The 17,846-nt window shown below is 39.2% G+C and overlaps 1 protein-coding gene across 3 annotated transcripts in view; it reads right to left on the bottom strand.

The window, feature by feature from the left end:
• FRMPD4 (FERM and PDZ domain containing 4) overlaps positions 1-17,846 on the bottom strand; it is a 299,178-nt gene that overhangs the window by 184,756 nt on the left and 96,576 nt on the right. Inside the window, exon 1 of one of the 3 annotated variants that reach the window (XM_017812343.1) lies at positions 3,083-3,133. The exons of the other annotated variants lie outside the window; for them this stretch is intronic. The gene's annotated coding sequence lies outside the window, so the exon portion shown is untranslated. Of the gene's footprint in view, positions 1-3,082; positions 3,134-17,846 lie in introns of those variants that run through there. 3 annotated transcript variants of the gene reach the window in all.

The following is a 17,846-nucleotide window of genomic DNA, read 5'->3' as shown; positions in this document are numbered from 1 at the left end:
AGGAAGAGGGCTATTGTAGTGGTTGACCCTAGCTGGATGCCAGACACCCACCAAAGCTGCTCTATCATCCTCTTCTCAGATGGACAGGGGAGACAAAATATAACAAAGGTTCATGAATTGAGATATGTTCTGGGAGAAATCACTCACCAAATACTGTCATGGGCAAAGTAGACTCAAATTGGAGATATTAACTGAATTTATAACTAACAAAATCAAAGGATAATGAGAAGTAAAATAAATCTTAAAAATAACCCCTTCCCCCCACCCCTCTCTCCTTCACAGGCTCTACCTCCTCCCCCACCAGTGGCTCAGGGAGACAGGGAATGGGGGTTACCAGTCAGTTCATCACAGTTCATCACACGTTCCTGCCACTGCTCAGGGAGAAGAGTCCCTCCCACAGAAGACAGCCCTTCACAAACTTCTCCAACAGGACTCCATCCCACAGGGTGCAGTCCTTCAGGCACAGGTTGCTCCACTGTGGGTCCCTCACAGGGTCACAAATCCTACCAGGAAAACTTGCTTCAGCAGAGGTTTTCCAAATGTTCACAGCCTCTTTTCAGGCAACCACCTGCTCCAGTGGGGGAGCTCCTCCATGGGCTGCAGGTGGACCTCTGCACCCCTGTGGTCCTCCATGGGCTGCAGGGGCACAGCTGCCTCACCATGGTCTGCACCACAGGCTGCAGGGGAATCTCTGCTCTAGCACCTGGATCACTCCTCCACCTCCTTCTCCTCTGACCTTAGTGTCTGCAGAGTTGTTTTTCTTGTGTATTCTCACTCCTCTCTTCTCTGGCTGCAATTACATCCGTGCAATAACTTTTTTTCTTTCTTAAATTTCTTATCACAGAGGTGTTATTTTTATTCCTGATTGGCTCTGTCTTCGCCAGCAGCATGTCTGTCCTGGAGCTGGCTGGCATTGGCTCTGACTGACATGGGGGAAGCTTCTGGCAGCTTCTCACAGAAGCTCCCCTGCTACCAAGACCTGGCCATGCAAACCCAATACAGCTGTCCAGATCAGGAAAGGTTTATGTCTTTCAGCTTTTTAATCAGTATCGAAAGTGGTGCAAATCTCAACTTGCCTCACTTTTTTTCTCTCCTCTAAACACTGGCACATGATAGAGTTGCCTGTTGTTCCCCACTGTACCAAGCAACAAGTACAGTCAAATCCAGAGCATCTCACAACTATGGGGGCAACAAGGCAATCCCTTGGACCATAATAATTCTGCAGGCTTCATGTCATATCTTTTTCCATAGCAGCCTCTTTCACTCAAAACTGAACATCACATCTAGGGTTTCCAGTATTAGCTGCTGCAACAGAGGTGGTGCAGGCCAGGATTCAAAAAAATCTTTCCGGAACTGAATAAGCCAAGTGCTGCTCACATAATACTTTGATGCAAACATACAGTCAAACTAAGCCTTCTGGAAACCTATTTAACAGACACTAGGGAAACTCACAGAAAGCATTCACCTAGCTCTGGAGCATATTTTACACTCTTAGGATTCCAGACTTACTCTGATTTCTAGTGTCACTGCAGCCCATGCAGTACACACACACACAGCCCAGTGCAAGACTGTTTTCCCTAATAAAAAAAACCAAAACAAAATAAACAAACGGAAACAAAAACCACAAAAGAAAACCACATTCCAGTACTGAAATGCTATATAGGCTTCATAAGCTTATTAATCAGTGCTTTGTTTACTACCAGTAATGACAGCAGGACCACCTGGTTTCTGCCATTCACCTAATACCACTGATGCAATCAAACTGTCCCAGGTAGCATGTACAGAGCATGTCACCTCTTACAGCTTCTCTACAGTAAATCATCCAAACTGAGCCCATCAACTCCAAGATTAGCTGCATGGGAGTTCATTTTATTCCTCTAGGAACCTCTAATCCAGAATGTCCGTGGAAGAATGTCTTAAGTCACTCAAAGACAGTGCCACTAACACAACCACTATAGATACATTTTGCATAGAAAATTCAATACCTGCTCTAGACACCTATAGCAGATATTTATATACATAAATTACATACATACACATGTATTTTTAAAGTAAAACACTGCTATTTTGAACTTTTCTGAGAGCAACAGCTCCCTTGAGCAAATATTGCAGACTACTTTCACTACTTAAGACTTCACATGCAGGAACACAAACTTTCATTGCAGCATTATCATACAAGACCTTTTATCCTATCTCTGGGAAAGACAGGGAAAAATATATGAATTAAATAATAAAAATAATAAATCAGCAATTAAAGTCCTGGAAAATGCCTTCAAAATAAAAAACAACAACAACAAAACCCAACAAAAAACAGAGAGCATGGGCATGCAAAGAAAAAGAAAAAAAAAAACACACTTCAGATGCATTTGTAACACAAGACTTTCCTTAATGTTTCAGACACCATTAAAGAGATGCCTTGATGAAATAGTGAAGGAATTTATTTCTGATATTTAGATATAGATATAGATAGGTGATGATCATGTGTGTATCTATGACAAGGTAGGAGAGTTACAACAGGTGAAAAATAACATAAAAATTCCTTGGTTCTTATAAATCTCTTCACTGTGAGAGCAATACAAAATCAGATCTAGTGTGCACATATAGCCTTACCTTTTCTTTCTATAATTAACTAGTGATACTTTTAAAATATGCCTAAGGCACTGCAAGATGACTCTGCTTCACCCAAAAGAATAACTGTGACTCTCCTCCACGCAGCCCCTCAGCACATTAAGAAGAAAACTAGCAAGTTAGGGTTCAGGGAGCTCTGTGTTATTTTTGAAACATCAAACAAAAATAATAGAAACAAAACATTCATAGTGAAGTCTAATTATTTTTAATAAATTTTCTGGTTAGTAAATGCCGGATCTAGTGAAGTTTCTCATTTACTATGGCTCTAAGCAAAGTTAAAGTTGCAGTGCTGTCAGAGAGAGAAAGGGAAAAAAACATAGAGAAAGCACATCCTACTCTCCTTTATCTCCCAGCAAAATACAATCTAACTATCCTCAGATATAAAAACAACTAAGTCACCTATGAAGATCCAGGCTTCATTTTTAAAACTGCATTAGTTTAATAGAATTCTGACCTGTTCTATGTGGCCATCCAAAATCTTGCCAATGATCCTTTCAACACAACCTTCAATAAACACGGTCAGCAAATAAATATCCAGTAAACAGCAGTTTAAACAGCAGTCAGCTTAACCTTTCCCCTGTCTTTAAAAAATGCCAGACTGTTCAGTGTTTGCTCAAGACTCTTCTTTTACCAACAGTCAATTTGAATGAGCCGGTGCAAGTGCACTGTTCATCCCCTCCTGAGAGGAGGATGCATTTATGTGAAACATGAGGAGAATGCCTAATGCTGAAACATACTCTCTGCATCCTCAATGAGATTTTATTACAGGGCTCTCTTTCTTCTCCCTGGTGTGTGTCAGCACGCCTGCAACCATTCTACTTCTTTTACAGCCAGAGACTATCCGTACACTTGTATTTACGTTTGGTATACACACACTCACTATCTACCACACGTGCTTTATGACCCCATTGGGGCTACTCAAAAAATAAACAAACCTGCCACTCCAAGTGATAGTATGCAATACTGACATGAAAAATATTCTGCTAATATTCCATACAGCTAACTCTCTGGCTATTAACAACCAGATTTAAGAACTATTTTGGCTTCCAAAAGCATTAAGGGCTTGAATTTTCAAATATATCCTAAAGGTAAGTCTATTTTATAAACTAGTTCTGTGGTCCTCAGAGAAAACTTTGGCAGTTCAATTAAAGTACAAACAAGTTTTTAATTAAAAATAGTTATTTTGTCTATTGTATCAGAGCTCCATATGATAAAAATTCACAATTTCTGAATTTGTCAACAAAACATTACAGGTTAAAATCTCTATTAAAAAATCCACAAACGAACAACGAAAGAAAACAAAACAAAACAAAAACTACAACACCATAACCAACTTCCTAGAGTCTGCAACTCTTTAAAGAACATTACTAATGCAACTGTCATTTTTTGTTAAAGAAATATGACTTATTAAAAGAATGGGGTTTACCAAGATCTTTGAGTATCTTGGGCTGTGACAACTAGATTTAACCAGCTTTGATAAATAATAAAAGAACCTGGCAAACACTCAGTTTTTCTAGTCCTCCACCTACATCGTTCTACAGTTCCTATCAATACATTATTTATATTTCAGGAGCATTCTCCATGAGGTAATCGCCTTCTACAACAGCAGGAAAGAAGTCTCTGTTGCAAAGATCCTTTATTTCAAGAGAGCAAGGAAGTAAAAAGTTATTTTAAAAATTCAGTTTCCTAGTCATAATAAAAATGCATGTTACAAGTAATAGGACAGAGAAGCTGTCATTTTAAGTGAAAATCTCTTTGAAATATTAAGTTAGAGAAAAATGCTATCTATGGCAATACCTTTCACTATTGTCTTTGATAAAATAATAAAAGTTCAATAAAATGAAGCCTTAAAAACATAAATTATCTTGATGGCTTCTGTATCTTCTTTGCTTTTCCCATTTATTTGTTTCTCTTTATTCTTTTCACTATATTGTTAATATGCCCTCAACTTAACACTGTATTTCTCATTCTGTCACTATATCCTTACTAAAACACTGTCTCTAACACCACTTATGCTGCAGGACTGATCTCAGGAATTTTCAGGGGTGTTTGACTATTTGCTTAGGGGCAGGGAGGAGGGGGGGATATATCACATATCTCCACTCACTGTCCTGGATTGATCATTCCCTTCATTCAGCCCTACAGAGCAGGGTTTGCCCCTAACGTAACCCCACAAAACAGAGCAGGAGTTTCAGAAAGTTCTTGTGCTGCTGGAAACTAGATTTTCTTAATAGTTGCAATACAGCAGGGCAGTTGTGTTATCTTGAAAGTCATCAGGGGCTTTAGAGGCTGATACGCCCAACTGACAGTACCCCCAGTGTGACAAAATGATTTTGTTTAAATTCAAGTTTCTCAAGCAAGACTTGGTAATTTTAAAAGACTAGGAAGACACACAACTCCAACCAAATTTGTTATTGCAAGCATTCAGCAGTGAAGTAAGATGATAAAAACAAAATATTATGGAAATTTTTTCAGAGTCTTCTTATTCTATCTACTGTTGTTGATGCCATGCCATTGTCTGTTTCTCCTTTTAGTGGAGAAAAGGAGATGACATCATGTAAAGATGTCAATCTACCTTTTTTGGAATAAAGACAAGGAAGAACGTCTTATCTTTCTGTTTAGTGCTCAATGCAATGTGCAGAGGAAGACAAGAACACAGCAACTGTATTACAGAAAAACTGTTAACTTGAGAACATAATTTTGGAAACTTAAGCTATGGTAAAGTAATACTCTCCAGAGAATTATATTCACTGCAAGTTACAGACACAAATATCATATTTTCAAATTGAGAGACAGAGTAATAATCTATCAGCTATTCTTGCATGAAACAAGATTTATTTTTTCTGTATCCTGGCTTCATCCCGAGTTTTTAAGCAATGCATGCTGATGTTGGCAAAGGCTCGTATTAGTTTAATTACTTACACCTAAGATAGTCACATGCATAAGTGTTTGCTGAACCAGTCCTCCAGCAGTTTCATTTGGTATCTTTTTTCTCCCCTGTTTTTTTGATTGCAGTTGATACTTGCAATGAAGAATTAAAATATTTTTCTTCTGCACAGGCAGAATTGCTGATTCCATGTGCACTGTACCTTCATACTCTTTTAAGGAAATGCCCACATGTGGGGAAGCAGAACACCGAGGGCTTTCTAGGTAGCAGAGAAACTTTCCAATTTTTGCTCATTCAACATTTAATCTCCTATTAATGATTTTCAGTACCAGCCAGTTCCGTATTTGTTCCTATGCAAAACAGACTGCAGCCAGGTAATTATTGCTTCTTCAAATAGGTGGGAGTTGTGTTTTTTCTGTTAACGAAGTTTGGGTGAAAGTTTAAGGCATCCATTTATCAAACACCCTGTCCCTCCAAATCAACAGGAGAAAGAAAACAAAAATAAACACACACCCCAAACACCAACAAAATAAGAAAAACAATGAAAATAAATAAACAAACAAAAACATAACAGGCAATAAAAATATTCCCTTCTTCTCTATCTGAAATAGAAAGCAAGTAGACTGAAGAACATATATTCCACCTGATGGCAATTAGATATGCTGAAGACTGCAATACAACTTAATTAACATTACAGATATGAGATAATGGGTAAGAGGGACAAATCTAAGAGCTGAAATGTCAACTCCCTGGTAGTTCAATATTTGATTTGTTTGTTCATTTTTATCCTTAGCTAAGAGCTGACCCTCTTTCTAGCATGTCCCTCGCTGAGTAATTCTAGGAAAAGTACTTTGTGTTTTGTATTCAGATCAAGACTTTTTTATTTTGCCTACTCTTTTTAACCGGTTTACCTTTAGTCACAATCAACAGAGAGGTGGAATAAGGAGGCAATATTCAGAGATAGAGACTGGAAGAACCACTCATGTGCACAATCCAGGAGTTATTCTCATATGCCAAACTCCATTTACCCCATTTGAACCAACTGAGTTAAAACTTTAAGTCCTCTTTTTTGCTATTAACTCTCAAATGGAAGTATAACAGGGATTAAACCACTTCAGGACTCTCATTTTCTGGCACACAGCTGTGCTTGCTCTCTGCAGAAAGCCCCAGCCATGTCCCAGTTTCATTCCAGGTCACATAACAACCCATGCACCAATAGTTAAGTGAATAATATTGTATTTCCCTATTTTTACCAACCAGTGATTCCACACAACACAGCAGTAGCTGCATGCTTGTCTGCAGAAACTCAAAAGATGATGCTGACTGCCTAGAGTCGCCCCCCAGTGAACAAGAAAATAAACTCAACTTCAAGAATAAATGTACTGATGGTTCATAAGAAACCTTGACAACGGATATAGCTAGCAACAGGGAGGGGGAGAAAAAATCAACTAATTCTCATGCTGCAGAGGAATACCCCAAAATATCAATTGTATGCAGAGATTTTTAATTAGAAGATCACCAAATCAGTGCTTAACTGAGTGTGTGCTCTACCACATGCAAACAGAAAGGACTGACACAAAAACTTTTCTGAGGAGATGATCTTAGAAGACACTTCTTCAAAAGGCAAAACAAAGTACAACTCAAAATAGCGGAGAAAACTAAGCTCACAACTTTATTAGCCTAAATTAATCTGATTAATTCTAATACAACCAATAAAGGTTCTTTATCTAGGGATATACATCTACTTAAGTCCGATTTAGTATAAGGTGATTGAAAACATGAAGACGACACTGGGTGACAGCACAAACCAAAGCAAAAGGAAGAATTGCACAGCGACATTTGCAGCTCTGTTTGTGATTTTAAGAACCAGAAATTAAAAAAAAAAATAACTTGGTCTCTAAAATCCTACTGAATTTCAACAGCACTGAGATATCCTACTCTCTTAAATACCACAGATTTTAACTTTCAAGTGCTTTTTCCTAACAATAAATAGGACTAGACAGAAAGTCGCTCCAGCACTGAATACCTATCCAAATGACACATCTTTGGAAGCATTGTCATTCCTCAAGAAAATAATGCATTCACTCTCTTTCTTCACTTTACCCAAGGTAAGAGTCCAATAGAGGTGAGAAGCTGGGTGTAAGTAGTTACAAATCAACTGAAAAGCAAGAGGTATGACAGACTTGTTTCCTATATTCCTGATTCATAAACATGTCAGCAGTGGAGCTACAATAACTCACATAGGTCAGGATTTTCCAGTTTACTGTTGAGTATTCAGAAACTTGGCTCTTCTCCCTCCAGCCAGTTGATGGGTTTTTTTATTGTTTTTTTGGGGTTTGGTTGTTGGTTTTTTTTAACTTTTTTTTTAATTGCATACATACTTTACATAGCAAAATGTAACCTTTCTTTATTTCTAACTCAAGTTTTTCTGGTGTTTTGTCTCTCTGGAAAAAAGCCTAACAATGTCAGGCTTTGGAGCCTGAAATAACAAAATAACACTCAAAATTTAATAAAAAAAAACATTTTTATGAAAGTCTCACTTGGGAGGATGGGGGGGTTGGGAGGGGTGAGGACACTCAAATGGATTTATGCACAAAGACTTTTTAACATCCATCTTGTATTTAATGTTAGAAGTTCATTACCACCCTAGACTAGCAGCTTACCTGTACATCAGTAGTAATATAGAATGGGAGACAGGATTTCCAAGCTCATCATTGTTATCTTGCCAGACCACTATATCCTAGCTATCTTTGAAAGGAAGGGCGAGTAAATATGACACAACTAAGCCTGTGGCTTACATTAAACACTCCAAGTGAATCCATCTGCCAATATACATGCTGGAAATCTAATCAATAGCAGGTTTTGCATGTTTGCACAGCTGTTATAGACAGATGCTCTTATCACTGTTATTTTATCCATACTTTTTAATAAAGTGGATGACTCTTAAATCGTTGCCTTCTTCCTCCTCTTCCAATCTGGTTCGCTGATTTTCACTTATTTGCATTTCTCTTCACCTTTAATTTCCTTCTTTATTTAACAGCTTTCTCTACTACTTCCACTAGCCTTTCCAACCTCTCCTTTTGCCATGTGATTTCTTCTTTTCCATCTTCGTGGTTTACTTATACTTCATTCTCTGCCAACTTGACTTTTTTCTCTTTCCCTTTCCCTGTTGTTCATAAGAATCAGATTCATAGAATACCTCAAGTTGGAAGGGACCCATAATGATCAAGTCCAACTCCCTGCTCCTTGCAGGACTACCTAATACTAAACCATATTATTTATAGTGTTGTCCAAACACTCCCTGAACTCCAACAGGCTTGGTGCTGTGACCATTTCCCTACAATATGGAATACTTCATGAATTTGCATGCTGTTCTTGCACAGGGGCTGTGCTAATTATTTCTGCATTGTAGCATATGTGTTGCTGAAATGAACACAACTGGATGTCTGTTGGATGTCTCCTGTCCCTTTCCAATAGCCCCAAATTAGCAGACCAGTTCAGATGACAGCAGCATTTTCACGAGGGGAAGCGGAAAGGCACGTACTGATCTCTTCACTCTCGTGACCAGTGACGGGACTTGAAGGAATGGTCTGAAGCTGAGTCAGGGGAGGTTTAGGCTGGATATCAGGAAAAGGGTTTTCACCCAAAGGGTAGTTGAGCACTGAAACAGGCTCCCCAGGGAGGGACAAAATCACAGCCCCAAGTCTGTTTAAGGACAGTGCTCTCAGGCACATAGTGTGATTATTGGGGTGTCCTGCACAGGGTTAGGAGTTGGACTCAATGACACTGAGGGGTCCCTTCCAACTCAGCATATTCTAGGATTCTATGACTGTAGGCTCACAGTTAATGCTCTGAACACCAAGTGAATAGGTGAAACACAGTAGCATAAAATTTCTTCTTGTGGAAAATTACATTTCCTCTAATTAAGGAAGAGCCTAAGGACTGCTGTACCATGACCGCTGTACCACTGTACACTATCTCAATGCCGAACACACCAACTTCCTATTAGCAATCCTTCTTCCTATAAATGACATACAAGTATCTCATCTTGAGAATTAACCCACCCTAGCCCAGGCCCCAGCAGGGTTATAGTGCAGCAGTTCCCCCCAAAGGCTTCAGAGGCGGTGGATTAATGGATGGTTACTGTCCACTTCAAAGTACAGAAGGCTGGTCTCACTTACCTTCAATAGGGTATTTATTACATTATTCTTGGACCCAAAAATGGGGGACAGAAAGATGATGTGGAACATTACCAGCTTTTTTGAGAGCCCATTTCATTGGTTAACTGTACTCACAGCTGTGAAGCTCTTTTCAATATTCAGCTTAATTATGTCTCTGCTGACGCTTAAAGAGCATTTCTTCTTATAATGCTTATCATGGTCAGCTATCTAAATGTGTTTATTTTGCAGAACATGGATAAGTGATGCATCTAATCACAATGCAAGTGTTATGCAGCTTTACAACATTTTTGTTGTCTGGCATAATGAGAAAGCTCAGAATAGGCCCTTGTCTGTTGGCACTGTCGCTCTGTCAGAGAATTTCCATTCATTTAGTAGTTCCAGGCTGGCAGCTAAAGCAATCATTAGTGGCCAAAAAGCATCCATCCACCAAAGCCACAGACCTTCATTCAAGCATAGACAGTTCAAAGTACACTCAAGCTCTCCTGCTAAAAAATTCTGGGTTTCAAGACAAAGATCTGTAGAGAAACTGAATATCTGAAAAGTAAAATCAGAAGAAATGGGAACTCCTACAGTTGGCCTGTCATTAGCAACAGGCTGATGGCAGACCAGCACGCACTTACCTCTCCCCACAGCATGCAAAACCATCCCTGCTACTAAGAAAATAGTTTTGCACTCATATTTGCAACTGCCAAAACCAAGCATGAACTCCTTTTCTTTTCTGATGCTAAAATGCTATTAATTAAAATTAGTAAAAATATCTTCTCTCCAGAGAGGAAAAGAAGAGCACTTTCTCAAGTGGAGTATTTTCTGAAATATTCCATGGTTCATACTACCCCAACACTGGGCAACCAGGTTTGCTCCCTTCTGAGCACAGAATCTTGAGAAACATTTCTCCCACACCTTCCTGAGAAGACAGCCTGCTCTCTGGCTGTTTGAGCTGAGAGAAGCTTTCTCCTGTTAGGATGAAACCCTGCAATGGCCAACCTCTAATTTTCTACTTATCATTCAATAACATAAGAAAAGTGTATACATGGTCTCTGCAAGAGGCTGAAGGAAAATCAACTTCTTTTCTTGCCTCATGGTGTCACAGCACTGCTAGAGAGGTAAAACAATAAGTATTTCTTTTATCTACATTTTCTCCACATTTTCCTCAAGGCTATGGATCCTTTGGAAGTCCCTGAGCAATATCAGTTCTTCTCCTGCCCTCACTGCTACAGTATTGTACAGTAACAGAGAATTTGCCTAGTTTTCATTAAAATAGAAACTGCCAACTGACAGAAAATCAACAGCCTTTGGTATCTACAGTGAACTCAGGCAAAACAAAATGGGAGCTTAAAGTGCTACTGAAATGTATGGAGTGGGGGGGGAATATATCCAAAAGTAGGGAACAGGAGATAAATACAAACATTTACGTTGCTATGAAGGCTGTGTAATTAAAAATGCAGTTAAGCAGGAAGTCCATTAAGAAGAGAATAATTCAGAAGAACACACATTTGAGCACAAAATACAATTAATTCAAACAGGAAATAAGAATTAAAAGTAATTATTTTGTTTTGCAAAGGTAGAATAAATGCAGCTGAACACACTGTTCAGTGCCCTGTGCCTTGGGTTCTTTTGTTGTTGGGTTTTTTGGGGGGTTTTTTGGGTTTTTTTGTTTTGTTTTGTTTTTTTGTTTTGGTTTGATTTTGGTTTTGTTTTTTTTTTTTTTTTAATTTTCACTAGTAGATCTTCACACCTCCCATGTCCTCTCAAATCAATCAAAAATACTAATTAAAAAAGTTCCACTTCAGCATCCCAATATGCCTGTGGGTAACACCACATATAACGTCATGGAAATAGTTAGCAGGAAAAAAAGCCTGCTATCAAATAATTGATCACTGCTCAAAGCACGTACACTCAGGACCTAGGTCCTGCTTCCTACGGGACAGAGACTTTCAGTAAAAGCCATTCTGCCATAAACATAATCCACCGATTGATTTTAAAGACTGGTTAAAAGCTATTGCCTGTGACAGACCAGGTAAGACAAATGATCTGTATTCAGGGACTAAGAAAACTGCATTTCTACTTGAAATCTTTTTACCTCGGTCGCACAAGTGTTCCCAGCAGAGCTCCACTAATGAATACTGAAGCACTATTTCTCCTCCCTCTGTCAAAGTCTGCATATGAGCTCCTGCACATGCCTCCCTCTCTCACACTTAGTAAGGGGAAAAGACCTGCCCAGACCTCAGTAACAACCTCCAAAATGTCTACTAAGAGGGCACGAGAAAAAAGACATAACAACAGAAGTAGATTTGGTAGTCTTTGAGAAGCAGATTAGGTAGTAGTGAATAGTAGTGCTATTTTAAATAGTGTGCAGAAGTCACAAGATGACAAAGAGAAAAATATACTAAAAAAAAAATCTTAAAATGTCAAGTGTCTTGCTGCAAACTGGATTATATAGGGCATGGGGCAAAACAGCAGCACCAGCATAGGGGCTTAAAATGCAGCAGCAGCAGCTGCTCATGAACAGGAGCAGTGATGATGTTCACCAACTCCATATACACCTCAGAATTACCTCTTCAGATCCAGCAACACTTCCTGCATAAGTCTCATCCCAACACAGTCCCAGTTCCAGGGACTCTGCATTTCATTTTCACTGCAGCATAGTACACCAGAACATATCATAGTGTTTGTTTTGTTTTTAAATCTGGTCAAAAGATACTATACATGCAGAGCATCTTCTAAAGAGAGCTGCTTCAGCATCAACAGTACAGTAATAAACAGCTGGATCTACAAGATTTAGAAACCTTGGAAATAATTTTATTACATATTACTTTACACTAGATGCCCATTGTAAGCCAATTTTCTTCCAGTAATGCTTTTGAAGACAGTTTACTTGTCTTTCAGAAGTCCTATTAATCTTTTAAAAGAGAAAAATAAGCTGCATCTGTCCATATATAGTAAAAAATATTTCTGCAGTTCACTATATTTTTAATTCACTTTGAGGTCTGCACCACTGTGAATTCACTTTCATGATCATTTACACAATTAGGTTTACAGCAGAACACACAGGCTAAGCTTCCACAGAAACTGAATTTAAAAATTAATTACCAATATACATTTTCCACCAAAACCTAAAATATAAAATGGTTCACAGTTGGATCAAGGAAGTTAACAGATAATATACTTATCTAGTCCAGAACAGAGCAAAGGAGTTAGCATCCTGGGTAGCAAAGTTGAAGCACTAAAGCCCAAAAATCAGAGTAACTCCAAAGAACAGAACATTTGGAGAGTGCTGGTGCTCTGCCAGTCACATCATGAACAGAGGAAGGTAAAATTCATTAAATAAATTATTCATTAGTATTTAACAATTCGGCACTGGATACAATATTTATTCTTTTGGCTAAAGAACAGTGCTATGAATCCATCCACTTGTAACTTCACTGCTGAAAAAGTTAATGCCATTTATTGACAGGTTAATTTATAATACCACCTTAATTAAAAAAAAGATTATCTTATCACTTTCTGCCTGAAATAAAACTGCACCTGATTGGGAATACTGTACCCACAGGCTAATGAATGATTTCAAGCAATTCAGTGTCCAATTAACACCAGCATCTGGTTTGGGGATTTTTTTATCTCTATCAAAGCATTTGCCCTACATTAATTACACTTTCAGTTAGTTGCAACAGCAAGTTTAAATCTTTATGTTATTCTTCAAGCAAAAATAAAAACAATAAAATGGTCAGGACCTGGAATTCACATAACCAGAAGCAAAATTCCAATCACTTGCAGGCATGCAAAACAAGGCAGGAAACTTCTCCCAGCTTGATTTCAACAGTTACGTCAACAGAACACTAAGAAAAGAAATGGATAAGAATCTCCTATGTCCAAGACACTGGAAGAGTGACCCATCTGCTTCCACCCGAAGAATCCTGTCTGAAGCCAGCTTCACGATGAACCAAACTTTGCTTGGACAAGAAGGTGGCTTTTTGAGCTTTTAAACTGATCTTTGCCATTAAAAAAAGCAATTGAATAATTCACTGATTTTCAAGATTTAGTGCAGCTGGAAGATCTGCAACGGGGGAACTTGAGGTGTGTGGAGGAAGTATCCTTTGACTCATTATGATCTCAGAGCATGTGAGATTGATTGGACCGGCATTCACCTCCTGCCCCCTTAACACTGGATTTAGATAAGTCAAGCATGATTTCTGAAATACAATACATTTTTTCCCATAGAATGTTCATCACTAACTCTACTAACTCTCCAGCACCATAACTGTACAACCAATATAAAAAAGAAATGAGAGGAAGTATTAAGTCCAAACCTGGCTTGGTGCTTTAATACTATGAGCATAGGTAGACTTAAGAGTATCTTACTGACATATTGTATGCAATCTCTGTTATTCCTTAGGAAAGGTATAGCGCTATTTCCTTAAGGCATTCTTGCAATGGCATCACACAAGAGATGTTAACTTGGTGTNGGTTCATCTGCCGGGCCAAGCAAACTTGGACAGTGGCAGTGAGGGTCTCAGAACGTAGGTTTGTTTAGAGTGACCTTCTCTTAGATGGATTGCCTCACAGGGCTAACGAGCTCCATCTGCCCAGGGGGGTGGGAATCGAACCCGGGTCGCAGCGGTGAGAGTCCTGCACCCTAACCACTAGACCACCAGAGGCCCCGGTATATATATATAACTTGGTCATTTGCATATGCAACAACTATTCATTTCTGACAGTGATTGATTCAGTAGTGGGGTTAAGCTCTGTAGTTGCCAGTATTTTTTTCATCAGTCCTGGGCTCACAACATTCACTGAATAAATTATTAAAGAAACTAGGAAAACAAATAACAAACAAACAAGCAAACAAAAGACAAAAAGCCAAGTACCATCTTTGCTGTGGAACTGTGTGATACTATACTATATCTTTTCCCCTTGAGTGTCATTACCAGCACTAATTTGAATCCAAATATTAGAAAGCTCCACAAGAAGGGTTCAATGACTGTACATATGCTCCTACCTGAAAATCTATAGGGGAAAAAAAGCCAATAAAATCATACTTTTGCTTCTCATGAATGCTCAATTTTAATTAAATGTCATCACTCCAACTAGATCACATTTCATCATTCTTTCAAAAGCAAAGCAGAAAATCTATGTTTCTGCCTCCTTTTAAGAGAGTTTTTATCATGTTTCCAAGTTCCCTCTGCCTTTTACTTACAACAAAGATTTCCTACACTTCCCTACAAACTGAAGCAATTTTATCCCACCCAAGCAGCAGTTCCACGCAACTGTTGCCAAGCCAATAAATTAAAAGACTCCCGAGGTGATCATGCAAGCTAATTCTTTTTTGGCTGTTTTAGCTCAAATCGACAGACAGCAGTCCCCTCTCATACCTGAAGCTCAAACTCGGCTTCTGGTCTCTATTATTGTGTCATTGCCTACCAAACAGTTTTAATACAAAGAAACAATGTAACAAGCCTCTTTTTAACGCTTGGGTCCCCAAGACGATCAAAACCGATCTTTTCCCCTTGCTGAGAGGTCTGCAGTGCAGATTTAAAGGCTCGGGATTCACATTCTGCCAACACTGTACCTAGAAGAAATTCAGAGTTCCAAACTACTTTTCAGAAGGAATAAAATACGAAAGGGTGGGTTGTTTTTTAAGTTAGCATTTTGAAAGTGAATCCAATTCTCTGTCAAAAGAGACCTTTAAGATACATGGGTTAAAGCCAGATTGTATGTATCATGAGCAGATGCATGCAACCTTCTGCTTCTCCTTACCCCAAAGGAGCTCCTAATCCAACATACTTTCACTGTCTCGCACCTCTCTTCCTGCCATAATTATCTCCCTCTGCCCCATGGACCAAACCAGCATGCTCTTTCTTGAGTTGTGCAGTCTATTCTTTCCCACCCAGTTCTGTTTCCAATACCCTTTCCTCCTGCACTGTGTGCACGTCTTTTAGCACAAGCAAGAAATAACTGAAAGAACAAATAAATGCAATGTAACATTTTTCTCCTTGTACTGTAACTAAAGAAAGGAAATCTTTACTGCAGGCATATAAGTTAATGCCCTGTTAAGGACAGCTGCAGAGACTAAACGTTGTCAGAAAGATGGTGATTGCCAAAATAAGGTATCAGCATAAACCAACTGCTATGCCAGCTATTCCTAGCCTTGGGTATGTACCTCCTCTCACAAAGATGAAGATCACTTTTCCAATACCTTAATGTGCATTGGGTAAATTATGCACTTGCCTGAAGGCCACTAGAAACATCTCAGTTTTGAGACAGTAAAGAAAATAATGACATATGTTGAAATTATTTATTAAAGCTGTAATAAAAATCTTTTGGAAGTAATGGCCATGCTTGATAAACTAGTGATGACTACACAAAACTAGAGTTGCCTGAGCTAAATCTCACTTAATTTTAAATGAAGCACTTTGAAAAAGTGGAAATAAAGGACATGAACTCAATGGAGTTGCTCTGATATGTCTTGGGGAGCAAATCCCTCTGGGTTTACTCATACGTCTGATCTTGAGATGAGGTTTTCAGTTTAACTCACAACATGGCTCTTCCCTTGATTTATCAGGACATATGCACTGAAGTTGAACAAGTCACAAAATGTTAAAAATGCCTCTTCTGTTCAAAATGACCATCTCCTGTTTCTCTTACTTGGGAAAAGAGGAAGGGTATCCTTTACGAAGGCTCCCTGGGACAGACAATTAATTTCACATTATCTTTTTGTCCTGATTAACTCTTTTGGTTATTTTCTTCTTTGAAAGCTCCGTTTCCCAAGTCAAACAATACACATCACTAAGATTGACCAACAGCACTTCTAACAAATTTCATTTTCACAATAATTAGCATACTGAGGCTCTGTCCCTTGGAAAGACTGACCAAAACAACCTTTCTTTTCTTGTTTCACTTTTCTGCAGCAAATAAGACCCTTGATGTAACAGATAAATGTTTTTACCAGACAAAACATTCAGGATTCAGGGTGTTTGGGTTTTGTTGGGTTTTTTTTGTGGTTTTGTTTTTTTTTTTTAAATGGCAGATGTTTTAAGCTTGGCTGCTCATAGTCTTTGCCATGAGCAAGCTAGCATCCAAACATCACCTGTCATGCAGTTTCTCCATCCGCATCATTAGAAGGCAGGGTGGAAAGCATCCTGGAGGGTATTTCAGGCTTGACTGCCAAATACAGAAACTCAGAGAGGAACAGAAAGGTAAAAAGAGCCTAAGTAAGGCCTTACATCTAACAGGGAGTCAGACTTGCTTAGGTTTCCCCGAGTGTCCTGAGAAACTTTCCTAGGCATAAACGATCAGTGATGCTGGAGCACCTCTCCTATGAATACAGGCTGTGAGAGTTGGGGCTGTTCAACCTGGAGAGACCTTATAGCAGCTTTCCAGTACCTAAAGAAGGGCAAAATAGAGCTGGAGAGGAACTTTTGACAAGGGCCTGTAGTGATAGGATAAGGGAGAATGGCTTTAAACTGAGAAAGAGTAGATTTAGACTAGATATTAGGAAGAAATTGTTCCCTGTGAGGGTGCTGAGGAATTGGAACAGGTTCTCCAGAGAAGTGGTGGATGCGCCATCCCTGGAAGTTTTCAAGGCCAGATTGGATGGGGCTTGAGCAACCTGAACCAGTTGAAGGTGTTCCTGCCCATGGCAGTGGGGGTGGATCAAGATGATTTTTAAGGTCCCTTCCAACCCAAACCCTTGTATCATCCAGCTATTACATTGACTTCACAAACCTTTTTGACAGACATTGGACAAACTTCCATTCTTCATCTGAAATGCCGTTCGATCACTGTGTGCCCTCCTTGCAATGCACTCAGACACAACAGTGTGTTGCACCTGAGCCAGAGATTGAGGGCACAGACTTGGGGTTTTAATTTTACACAACTCAGAAGGACAGCAAAGGGGACAGATCCTTTGGGCAGCCCTCCTTTGTGCTGCATTTAACAATCAGGCAGTCATTCCATAAGTGATGGAAGGGGAGCTGAGGTAACAACATTGAGTGCAGAAGGGGAGGCCAGGGAGGTGGGAGAAGGGCTAGCTTTCTACTGAATCAACAAACTGGTCCAAGGGAAACATAGCCAGGAGTTAGGGAGGTGGAGAAGGAGAAGGAAAAGAGAAGAAGGAGAAGGAGAAGGAGAAGGAGAAGGAGAAGGAGAAGGAG

Source organism: Lepidothrix coronata, unplaced genomic scaffold (assembly GCF_001604755.1).
Source record: "Lepidothrix coronata isolate B3197 unplaced genomic scaffold, Lepidothrix_coronata-1.0 Scaffold35, whole genome shotgun sequence".
Lineage (NCBI taxonomy): Eukaryota > Metazoa > Chordata > Aves > Passeriformes > Pipridae > Lepidothrix > Lepidothrix coronata.
Note: the sequence above shows the minus strand (reverse complement) of the source record. Positions and strands in the feature narration are given on the sequence as shown.